Source organism: Panulirus ornatus, chromosome 18 (assembly GCF_036320965.1).
Source record: "Panulirus ornatus isolate Po-2019 chromosome 18, ASM3632096v1, whole genome shotgun sequence".
NCBI classification, from domain to species: domain Eukaryota; kingdom Metazoa; phylum Arthropoda; class Malacostraca; order Decapoda; family Palinuridae; genus Panulirus; species Panulirus ornatus.
Window position 1 is genome coordinate 41979112 of NC_092241.1, and position 13185 is coordinate 41992296.

Here is a 13185-nt window from a genome sequence, read left to right on the forward strand (position 1 = left end):
GTTCCCGAGCTCGATCCCGCCTGTGGCACAGGGTTCCCGGGCTCGATCCTGGCTGTTGGAGGTTTGTATGTTATATATATATGTGTGTGTGTATATGTGTGTGTATGTGTGTGTGTGTGTGTGTGTGTGTGTGTGTGTGTATTTACTATTATTATCATTATCCCAGGACCTTTCTAAATGCTCCTGTAGCCCAAGGCCACAGCGAGACTGTATTCCCAGTGATACAGCCTCACGTGAGGTTCTTTTTTAATCGTGGAGTAACTTCGAGCAGGTGGAGTGTGGTAACACACACGCACACACACACACACACACACACACACACACACACACACACACATATATATATATATATATATATATATATATATATATATATATATATATCTATATATAATGTTTCCTGTAGACATTCCACCTCATCAGGTTCCAGCTTTTAACAAAGCTTTTTAAATCCCAACATCACACTTGATTCCCGCCGTCCAACAACAGTCTTTATAGGCCAAGCACTGTCTGCTTCGTCTGGCAGTAACCGTTGTAAGGGAGAGTGATTAAGGGTGGTCACGTGGCGGGGTTGACCTAGTTAGCTGGGTGTGTCTTGAACAACTTATTCTATGTTTTCGTGTTTTGTCAACTCTCTCATAATGATTTGGTTAATGCTAGGATGGGCTTTAAAATTGCCTGGGGACAAATTAAAGTTATTATTAGCAATTAAGACAGAATCAGTGACGTTGCTTGTGGCATAATCAGCAGAGGGGTATAAAATAACTGGGTTTTCAAGATTTTTGGGGTGATCATTTTCATGACAATGTTTAGCGATCGCATTTTTGTGGTCATTCCTGCGTACTGAATAACGGTGCCAATAACACATCTCCGTTACAGTTTTACCAGTCTGGTCTACATAGTTATATTTACACGCCTTGCATTTGACGGCGTAAACACTCCCAGTTGTTGCATGATTTGGCCCACTATCTGTGAGGTCTTACTGATGGTGTTATTGTTCTTGAGAGCAACATTTATTTAGAACATGTCTTAGACTAGCCAAGTTGGGAGAACAGGGCAACATTAAACATTCAAACTTAGCCTTTTTTGTCACATTTTTGTTACAAGAAGCGTACAATGTCTTCCTAGCTTTCCGCCGGAACACCTGAACACCGCTTGCTCTGCCAATGCACAATCACCAGCTAAATAAAAAGAGAAAAAGAAAATAAACGGATGCTCAGCAGTTGAACCGTTATATGATAAATACCTTATGAATCCTTCCTGAAGAATTAAAAGAACCACCTGCTGAACAGTTAAACGCCTCTTAATGCACATTTGAACAGCTACCTACTGAGCACCCCTACTAAATATTTGAATAAACACCTATTGAACAGTTGAACATCCCCTCTGAACGTTTGAACAGCCACCTGCTTAACAGTTGAACATTCCCTCTGAGCGTTTGAAAAGCCACCTGCTAAACAGAAGAGCACTTCTATTGAACATTTAAATAACCATCTACTGAATAGTTGAATATCCCTACTGAGCGTTTGAACAGCCACCTTTTAAACAGTAGAACACTCCTACTGAACATCTGAACAGTCAGCCAACGAACCGGTGAACACTGGCCTTCTGCACTGTTTGCCATCAGGGCGGCGTCTGAGTCAGTAAAGTGAGGGTCACTGAACCACCTGCGGACGCCGCTCAAAAGATAATTATTGGTGTGATTATTAGGAATAATTAATGGAGTTATTAGGTGTTATTAGCGTGAGGCTAGGGGGCGTTACTCACGCACGTAGGGGCAAGTTTCCTCTGATATATTGCAGGAAACAGACTTAAAAAAAACGTGATAAATATGAGCATAGGAGAAAAATAGAGGGAAGATAAAATTGGTCACGAAGATAGGCAAGGAAGGGAAGAGATGAAATTGGAAGCGTGAGGGAAAAATGAGGAAGGGAAGAAAACGGATATGTAGCAGCACATTGGTTTTGGACGGCAACGGAGCCTTGAAGAAACGGTCTTAAGGGAAAACGGAAAGAGCGTAAACTGACGCGGCCGAAAACTCTCAAGAACGAAAGCGGTTTTAGGTGAAACTGGTAACGAATGGAAATAGTCATGGACGAAAAAGACAGTAGACAAGAAAATACAGTACAGGACGAAAATACAGTAGACAAGAGCGTAAAAGGTCATGGACGAAAAATGATTACAGACGAAAAACTACGATCCACAAATGATCCCGAACGAAACTAACTCAACAACGAAAACTTTCATGAAATGGCTTCGATGGAATCGTTTCAGAAGAAAACAGTATAGATAAAGCGGACATGTAACTGAAGTAAATGGTCATGGACGAACACGATCAGAGTGGAATAACAGACAGGGACGGGGGACGATAACGAACATGAACGGAAAGACCAGAGTAGAATACTTATTTTGGAGGCAAATTAAATCCCTCTCATGGTAGAAAACAGACGACGCTGGTCTAAAAATGGACCGTAGAAGCTAAACCGACCGAGGACGAAAATGAGCACAACGATAAACCATCTGAGAACAGTGGAGGAAAGGTTGTAGGACGCCACCAGTAGCGGCCTTGGACGAAGACAAGGACCAAACTAAGACTCCGGACGTGGACGAAACCAGGAAGGAAAGAGGGATCTGTGGGTCGAACACGTACACTATCTGATGTCTCATACCCAGGAGTTGCTTATATCTTTTTGAGGCTCCGGCAGCACTTAGGAAGTCCGCCACGTCCACCAGAACAAATCACCACACACAAGTAGAATTCAGTAAGATATATATATATATATATATATATATATATATATATATATATATATATATATATATATATATATATATATATATATAAATATATATATATATATATAGTCTTTACCAAGTGCCGTCCTAGCTACGTTTCTTCGTTGTTTGTCAACGGACTTTTAATTCTTTCATATATCTACCCTGATGATGCGACTATTACACGAGAGTGTACTTAGGAATTTATCGTGTTTCATTCCCCCTGGACTCATAAGAATATATGTATATATATATATATATATATATATATATATATATATATATATATATATATATATATATATATATATATAGATTGACCAAGAGGATATATGTGTCAGAGGTGGAGGGAACGAGAAGTGGGAGACCAAATTGGAGGTGGAAAGATGGAGTGAAAAAGATTTTGAGTGATCGGGGCCCGAACATGCAGGAGGGTGAAAGGCGTGCAAGGAGTAGAGTGAATTGGAACGATGTGGTATACCGGGGTCGACGTGCTGTCAATGGATTGAGCCAGGGCATGTGAAGCGTCTGGGGTAAACCATGGAAAGTTCTGTAGGGCCTGGATGTGGAAAGGGAGCTGTGGTTTCGGTGCATTATTACATGACAGCTGGAGACTGAGTGTGAACGAATGGGGCCTTTGTTGACTTTTCCTAGCGCTACCTCGCACACATGAGGTGGGAGGGGGTTGTTATTCCATGTGTGGCGAGGTGGCGATGGGAATAAATAAAGGCAGACAGTATGAATTATGTACATGTGTATATATGTATATGTCTGTGTATGTATATATATATATATATATATATATATATATATATATATATATATATATATATATATATGTGTGTACATTGAGATGTATAGGTATGTATATTTGCGTGTGTGGACGTGTATGTATATACATGTGTATGTGGGTGGGTTGGGCCATTCTTTCGTCTCTTTCCTTGCGCTTCCTCGCTAACGCGGGAGAGAGCGACAAAGCAATATAAATATATGAAATAGATAAAATATATATATATATATATATATATATATATATATATAAAACACGATTTTACATTTATTTCTGGCGTGCAGGGATTTAACCAAAACCAGGATTAACCCATTAAGCAACGGGTTGGAGATGACCTTACCGTAGGGCACTGCCAGCATGTGTACGGGTTTCGTTAATGAGTGATGTGATCTGGGACGAAAACACGTTAGTGACGTGTGTCTGTTGCCTCAGGCGAGGCCATTAGCGGGAAGAGGAGCCGCCATCACAGCGGGCGACCCACCACAAACACCATCAATGCTCGTCTGACACAGAAATTGCTGAAGGACCGCACACCTAAAGTTTCCGGCATATATATAATATGTATATATATATATATATATATATATATATATATATATATATATATATATATATATATTATTATCATTTTGCTTTGTCGCTGTCTTCCGCGTTTGCGAGGTAGCGCAAGGAAACAGACGAAAGAAATTGCCCAACACACCCCCATACACATGTATATACATACACGTCCACACACGCAAATATACATACCCATACATCTCAATGAACACATATACATACACACACAGACACATACATATATACACATGCACACAATTCACAGTCTGCCTTTATGCATTCCCATTGCCACATCGCCACACATGGAATAACATCCCCCTCCCCCCTCATGTGTGCGAGGTAGCACTAGGAAAGGACAACAAAGGCCCCATTTGTTCACACTCAGTCTCTAGCTGTCATGCAATAATGCCCGAAACCACAGCTCCCTTTCCATATCCAGGCCCCACACAACTTTCCATGGTTTACCCCAGACACTTCACATGCCCTGATTCAATCCATTGACAGCACGTCGACCCCGGTATACCACATCGATCCAATTCACTCTATTCCTTGCCCGCCTTTCACCCTCCTGCATGTTCAGGCTCCGATCACTCAATATCTTTTTCACTCCATCCTTCCACCTCCAATTTGGTCTCCCACTTCTCTTCGTTCCCTCCACCTCCGACACATATATCCTCTTGGTCAATCTTTCCTCACTCATTCTCTCCATGTGCCCAAACCATTTCAAAACACCCTCTTCTGCTCTCTCAACCACGCTCGTTTTATTTCCACACATCTCTCTTACCTTTACATTACTTACTCGATCAAACCATCTCACACCATATATTGTCCTCAAACATCTCATTTGCAGCACATCCACCCTCCTGCGCACAACTCTATCCATAGGCCACACCTCACAACCATACAACATTGTAGGAACCACTATTCCTTCAAACATAGCCATTTTTCCTTTCCGAGATAATGTTCTCGACTTCCACACATTCTTCAAGGCTCCCAGGATTTTCGCCCCCTCCCCCACCTTATGATTCACTTCCGCTTCCATGGTTCCATCCACTGCCAGACCCACTCCCAGATATCTAAAACACTTTACTTCCTCCAGTTTTTCTCCATTCAAACTTACCTTCCAATTGACTTGACCCTCAACCCTACTGTACCTAATAACCCAGACGCTTCACATGCCCTGGTTCAATCCATTGACAGCACGTCCACCCCGGTATACCACATCGTTCCAATTCACTCTATTCCTTGCACGCATTTCACCCTCCTGCATGTTCAGGCCCCGATCACTCAAAATCTTTTTAACTCCATCTTTCCACCTCCAATTTGGTCTCCCACTTCTCCTCATTCCCTCCACCTCTGACACATTTATCCTCATGGTCAATCTTTCCTCACTCATTCTCTCCATGTGACCAAACCATTTCAAAACACCCTCTTCTGCTCTCACAACCACACTCTTTTTATAACCAGACATCTCTCTTATCCTATTATTACTTACTCGATCAAACCACCTCACACCACTTATTATCCTCAAACATCTGATTTCCAGCACATCCACCCTCCTGCGCACAACTCTATCAATAGCTCACTCCTCGCAACCATACAACATTATTGGAACCACTATTAATTCAAACATACCCATTTTTGCTTTCCGAGATAATGTTCTCGACTTCCACACATTCTTCAAGGCTCCCAGAATTTTCGCCCCCTCCCCCACCCTATGATTCACTTCCGCTTCCATGGTTCCATCCGCTGCCAAATCCACTCCCAGATATCTAAAACACTTCACTTCCTCCAGTTTTTCTCCATTCAAACTTACCTCCCAATTGACTTGACCCTCAACCCTGCTTTACCTAATAACCTTGCTCTTATTCACATTTACTCTCTACTTGGAACCACTATTCCTTCAAACATACCCATTCTTGCTTTCCGAGATAATGTTCTCGACTTCCACACATTCTTCAAGGCTCCCAGAATTTTCGCCCCCTCCCCCACCCTATGATTCACTTCTGCTTCCATGGTTCCATCCGCTGCCAAATCCACTGGCAGATATCTAAAACACTTCACTTCCTCCAGTTTTTCTCCATTCAAACTTACCTCCCAGTTGACTTGACCCTCAACCCTACTGTACCTAATAACCTTTCTCTTATTCACATTTACTCTCAACTTGGAACCACTATTCCTTCAAACATACCCATTTTTGCTTTCCTAGATAATGTTCTCGCCTTCAACACATTTTTCAAGGCTCCCAGAATTTTCGCCCCCTCCCCCACCCTATGATTCACTTCCGCTTCCATGGTTCCATCCGCTGCCAAATCCACTCCCAGATATCTAAAACACTTCACTTCCTCCAGTTTATCTCCATTCAAACTCACCTCCCAATTCACTTGACCCTCAACCCTACTGTACCTAATAACCTTGCTCTTATTTACATTTACTCTCAACTTTCTTCTTTCACACACTTTACCAATCTCAGTCACCAGCTTCTGCAGTTTCTCACATGAATCAGCCACCAGCGCTGTATCATCAGCGAACAACTGACTCACTTCCCAAGCTCTCTCATCCACAACAGACTGCATACTTGCCCCTCTTTCCAAAACTCTTGCATTCACCTCCCTCACAACCCCATCCATAAACAATTTTAAACAACCATGGAGACATCACACACACCTGCTGCAAACCTACATTCACTGAGAACCAATCACTTTCCTCTCTTCCTACACGTACACATGCCTTACATCCTCGATAAAAACCTTTAACTGCTTCTAACAACTTGCCTCCCACACCATATATTCTTAATACCTTCCACAGAGCATCTCTATCAACACTATCATATGCCTTCTCCAGATCCATAAATGCTACATACAAATCCATTTGCTTTTCTAAGTATTTCTCACATGCATTCCTCAAAGCAAACACCTGATCAACACATCCTCTACCACTTCTGAAACCACACTGCTCTTCCCCAATCTGATGTTCTGTACATGCCTTCACCCTCTCAATCAATACCCTCCCATATAATTTTTCATGGATTCCTCCACAAACTTATACCTCTGTAATTTGAGCACTCACCTTTGTCCCCTGTGCCTTTGTACAATGGCACTATGCAAGCATTCCGCCAATCCTCAGGCACCTCACCATGAATCATACATACATTAGATAACCTTACCAACCAGTCAACAACACAGTCACCACCTTTTTTTATAAAGTCCACTGCAATACCATCCAAACCCGCTGCCTTGCCGGCTTTCATCTTCCGCAAAGCTTTTACTACATCTTCTCTGTTTACCAAATCATTTTCCCTAACCCTCTCACTTTGCACACCACCTCGACCAAAACACCCTATATCTGCCACCTTATCATCAAACTCATTCAACAAAACTTCAAAATACTCACTCCACCTCCTTCTCACATCACCACTACTTGTTATCACCTCCCCATTACCCCCCTTCACTGAAGTTCCCATTTGTTCCCTTGTCTTACGCATTTTATTTACCTCCTTCCAAAACATCGTTTTATTCTCCCTAAAATTTAGTGATACTCTTTCACCTCAACTCTCATTTGCCCTCTTTTTCACCTCTTGCACCTTTCTCTTGACCTCCTGCCTCTTTCTTTTATACATCTCCCACTCATTTGCATTATTTCACTGCAAAAATCGTCCAAATGCCTCTCTCTTCTCTTTCACTAATAATCTTACTTCTTCATCCCACCACTCACTACCCTTTCTAATCTGCCCACCTCCCACGCTTCTAATGCCACAAGCATCTTTTGCGCAAGCCATCACTGCTTCCCTGAATACATCCCATTCCTCCCCCACCCCCTTACCTCCTTTGTTCTCACCTTTTTCCATTCTGTACTCAGTCTCTCCTGGTACTTCCTCACACAAGTCTCCTTCCCAAGCTCACTTACTCTCACCACTCTCTTCACCCCAACATTCTCTCTTCTTTTCTGAAAACCTCTACAAATCTTCACAAATATATATATATATATATATATATATATATATATATATATATATTTTTTTTTTTTTTTTTTTTTTTTATACTTTGTCGCTGTCTCCCGCGTTTGCGAGGTAGCGCAAGGAAACAGACGAAAGAAATGCCCCCCCCCCCCATACACATGTACATACACACGTCCACACACGCAAATATACATACCTACACAGCTTTCCATGGTTTACTCAGACGCTTCACATGCCTTGCTTCAATCCACTGACAGCACGTCAACCCCTGTATACCACATGACTCCAATTCACTCTATTTCTTGCCCTCCTTTCACCCTCCTGCATGTTCAGGCCCCGATCACACAAAATCTTTTTCACTCCATCTTTCCACCTCCAATTTGGTCTCCCTCTTCTCCTCGTTCCCTCCACCTCCGACACATATATCCTCTTGGTCAATCTCTCCTCACTCATTCTCTCCATGTGCCCAAACCATTTCAAAACACCCTCTTCTGCTCTCTCAACCACGCTCTTTTTATTTCCACACATCTCTCTTACCCTTACGTTACTTACTCGATCAAACCACCTCACACCACACATTGTCCTCAAACATCTCATTTCCAGCACATCCATCCTCCTGCGCACATCTCTATCCATAGCCCACGCCTCGCAACCATACAACATTGTTGGAACCACTATTCCCTCAAACATACCCATTTTTGCTTTCCGAGATAGTGTTCTCGACTTCCACACATTTTTCAAGGCTCCCAAAATTTTCGCCCCCTCCCCCACCCTATGATCCACTTCCGCTTCCATGGTTCCATCCGCTGACAGATCCACTCCCAGATATCTAAAACACTTCACTTCCTCCAGTTTTTCTCCATTCAAACTCACCTCCCAATTGACTTGACCCTCACCCCTACTGTACCTAATAACCTTGCTCTTATTCACATTTACTCTCAACTTTCTTCTTCCACACACTTTACCAAACTCAGTCACCAGCTTCTGCAGTTTCTCACATGAATCAGCCACCAGCGCTGTATCATCAGCGAACAACAACTGACTCACTTCCCAAGCTCTCTCATCCCCAACAGACTTCATACTTGCCCCTCTTTCCAAAACTCTTGCATTTACCTCCCTAACAACCCCATCCATAAACAAATTAAACAACCATGGAGACATCACACACCCCTGCCGCAAACCTACATTCACTGAGAACCAATCACTTTCCTCTCTTCCTACACGTACACATGCCTTACATCCTCGATAAAAACTTTTCACTGCTTCTAACAACTTTCCTCCCACACCATATATTCTTAATACCTTCCACAGAGCATCTCTATCAACTCTATCATATGCCTTCTCCAGATCCAGATATATATATATACTTAGAAAAGCAAATGTATTTGTATGTAGCATTTATGGATCTGGAGAAGGCATATGATAGAGCTGATAGAGATGCTCTGTGGAAGGTATTAAGAATATATGGTGTGGGAGGAAAGTTGTTAGAAGCAGTGAAAAGTTTTTATCGATGATGTAAGGCATGTGTACGTGTAGGAAGAGAGGAAAGTGATTGGTTCTCAGTGAATGTAGGTTTGCGGCAGGGGTGTGTGATGTCTCCATGGTTGTTTAATTTGTTTATGGATGGGGTTGTTAGGGAGGTAAATGCAAGAGTTTTGGAAAGAGGGGCAAGTATGAAGTCTGTTGGGGATGAGAGAGCTTGGGAAGTGAGTCAGTTGTTGTTCGCTGATGATACAGCGCTGGTGGCTGATTCATGTGAGAAACTGCAGAAGCTGGTGACTGAGTTTGGTAAAGTGTGTGGAAGAAGAAAGTTAAGAGTAAATGTGAATAAGAGCAAGGTTATTAGGTACAGTAGGGTTGAGGGTCAAGTCAATTGGGAGGTGAGTTTGAATGTAGAAAAACTGGAGGAAGTGAAGTGTTTTAGATATCTGGGAGTGGATCTGGCAGCGGATGGAACCATGGAAGCGGAAGTGGATCATAGGGTGGGGGAGGGGGCGAAAATTCTGGGAGCCTTGAAGAATGTGTGGAAGTCGAGAACATTATCTCGGAAAGCAAAAATGGGTATGTTTGAAGGAATAGTGGTTCCAACAATGTTGTATGGTTGCGAGGCGTGGGCTATGGATAGAGTTGTGCGCAGGAGGATGGATGTGCTGGAAATGAGATGTTTGAGGACAATGTGTGGTGTGAGGTGGTTTGATCGAGTGAGTAACGTAAGGGTAAGAGAGATGTGTGGAGATAAAAAGAGCGTGGTTGAGAGAGCAGAAGAGGGTGTTTTGAAGTGGTTTGGGCACATGGAGAGAATGAGTGAGGAAAGATTGACCAAGAGGATATATGTGTCGGAGGTGGAGGGAACGAGGAGAAGAGGGAGACCAAATTGGAGGTGGAAAGATGGAGTGAAAAAGATTTTGTGTGATCGGGGCCTGAACATGCAGGAGGGTGAAAGGAGGGCAAGGAATAGAGTGAATTGGAGCGATGTGGTATACCGGGGTTGACGTGCTGTCAGTGGATTGAATCAAGGCATGTGAAGCGTCTGGGGTAAACCATGGAAAGCTGTGTAGGTATGTATATTTGCGTGTGTGGACGTATGTATATACATTTGTATGGGGGGGGTTGGGCCATTTCTTTCGTCTGTTTCCTTGCGCTACCTCGCAAACGCGGGAGACAGCGACAAAGTATAAAAAAAAAAAAAAAAAAAAAAAAAAATATATATATATATATATATATATATATATATATATATATATATATATATATATATATATATATATTTTAACTTTCTAAAAGGGGAAACAGAAGAAGGAGTCACGCGAGGAGTGCTCATCCTCCGCGAAGGCTCAGATTGGGGTGTCTAAATGTGTGTGGATGTAACCAAGATGAGAAAAAAGGAGAGATAGGTAGTATGTTTGAGGAAAGGAACCTGGATGTTTTGGGTCTGAGTGAAACGAAGCTAAAGGGTAAAGGGGAAGAGTGGTTTGGGAATGTCTTGGGAGTAAAGTCAGGGGTTAGTGAGAGGACAAGAGCAAGGGAAGGAGTAGCACTACTCCTGAATCAGGAGTTTTGGGAGTATGTGATACAGTGTAAGAAAGTAAATTCTAGATTGATATGGGTAAAACTGAAGGTTGATGGAGAGAGATAGGTGATTATTGGTGCATATGCACCTGGGCATGAGAAGAAAGATCATGAGAGGCAAGTGTTTTGGGAGCAGCTGAATGAGTGTGTTAGTGGTTTTGATGCACAAGATCGGGTTATAGTGATGGGTGATTTGAATGCAAAGGTGAGTAATGTGGCAGTTGAGGGAATAATTGGTATACATGGAGTGTTCAGTGTTGTAAATGGAAATGGTGAAGAGCTTGTAGATTTATGTGCTGAAAAAGGACTGGTGATTGGGAATACCTGGTTTAAAAAGCGAGATATACATAAGTATACGTATGTAAGTAGGAGAGATGGCCAGAGAGCGTTTTTGGATTACGTGTTAACTGATAGACTCACGAAAGAGAGACTTTTGGATGTTAATGTGCTGAGAGGTGCAACTGGAGGGATGTCTGATCATTATCTTGTGGAAACGAAGGTGAATATTTGTAAGGGTTTTCAGAAAAGAAGAGAGAATGTTGGAGGGAAGAGAGTGGTGAGAGTAAGTGAGCTTGGGAAGGAGACTTGTGTGAGGAAGTACCAGGAGAGACTGAGTACAGAATGGAAAAAGGTGAGAACAAAGGAGGTAAGGGGAGTGGGGGAGGAATGGGATATATTTAGGGAAGCAGTGACGGCTTGCGCAAAAGATGCTTGTGGCATGAGAAGCGTGGGAGGTGGGTTGATTAGAAAAGGTAGTGAGTGGTGGGATGAAGAAGTAAGATTATTAGTGAAAGAGAAGAGAGAGGCATTTGAACGATTTTTGCAGGGAAGAAATGCAAATGAGTGGGAGAGGTATAAAAGAAAGAGGCAGGAGGTCAAGAGAAAGGTGCAAGAGGTGAAAAAGAGGGCAAATGAGAGTTGGGGTGAGAGAGTATCATTAAATTTCAGGGAGAATAAAAAGATGTTTTGGAAGGAGGTAAATAATGTGCGTAAGACAAGGGAGCAAAGGGGAACTTCACTGAAGGGAGCTAATGGGGAGGTGATAACAAGTAGTGGTGATGTGAGAAGGAGATGGAGTGAGTATTTTGAAGGTTTGTTGAATGTGTTTGATGATAGAGTGGCGGATATAGGGTGTCTTGGTCGAGGTGGTGTGCAAAGTGAGAGGCTTAGGGAAAATGATTTGGTAAATAGAGAAGAGGTAGTAAAAGCTTTACGGAAGATGAAAGCCGGCAAAGCAGCAGGTTTGGATGGTATTGCAGTGGAATTTATTAAAAAAGGGGATGACTGTATTGTTGACTGGTTGGTAAGGTTATTTAATGTATGTATGATTCATGGTGAGGTGCCTGAGGATTGGCGGAATGCTTGCATAGTGCCATTGTACAAAGGCAAAGGGGATAAGAGTGAGTGCTCAAATTACAGAGGTATAAGTTTGTTGAGTATTCCTGTTAAATTTTATGGGAGGGTATTGATTGAGAGGGTGAAGGCTTGTACAGAGCATCAGATTGGGGAAGAGCAGTGTGGTTTCAGAAGTGGTAGAGGATGTGTGGATCAGGTGTTTACTTTGAAGAATGTATGTGAGAAATACTTAGAAAAACAAATGGATTTGTATGTAGCATTTATGGATCTGGAGAAGGCATCTGACAGAGTTGATAGAGATGCTCTGTGGAAGGTATTAAGAATATATGGTGTGGGAGGCAAGTTGTTAGAAGCAGTGAAAAGTTTTTATCGAGGATGTAAGGCATGTGTACGTGTAGGAAGAGAGGAAAGTGATTGGTTCTCAGTGAATGTAGGTTTGCGGCAGGTGTGTGTGATGTCTCCATGGCTGTTTAATTTGTTTATGGATGGGGTTGTTAGGGAGGTGAATGTAAGAGTTTTGGAAAGAGGGGCAAGTATGCAGTCTGTTGTGGATGAGAGAGCTTGGGAAGTGAGTCAGTTGTTGTTCGCTGATGATACAACGCTGGTGGCTAATTCATGTAAGAAACTGCAGAAGCTGGTGACTGAGTTTGGTAAAGTGTGTGAAAGAAGAAAGTTAAGA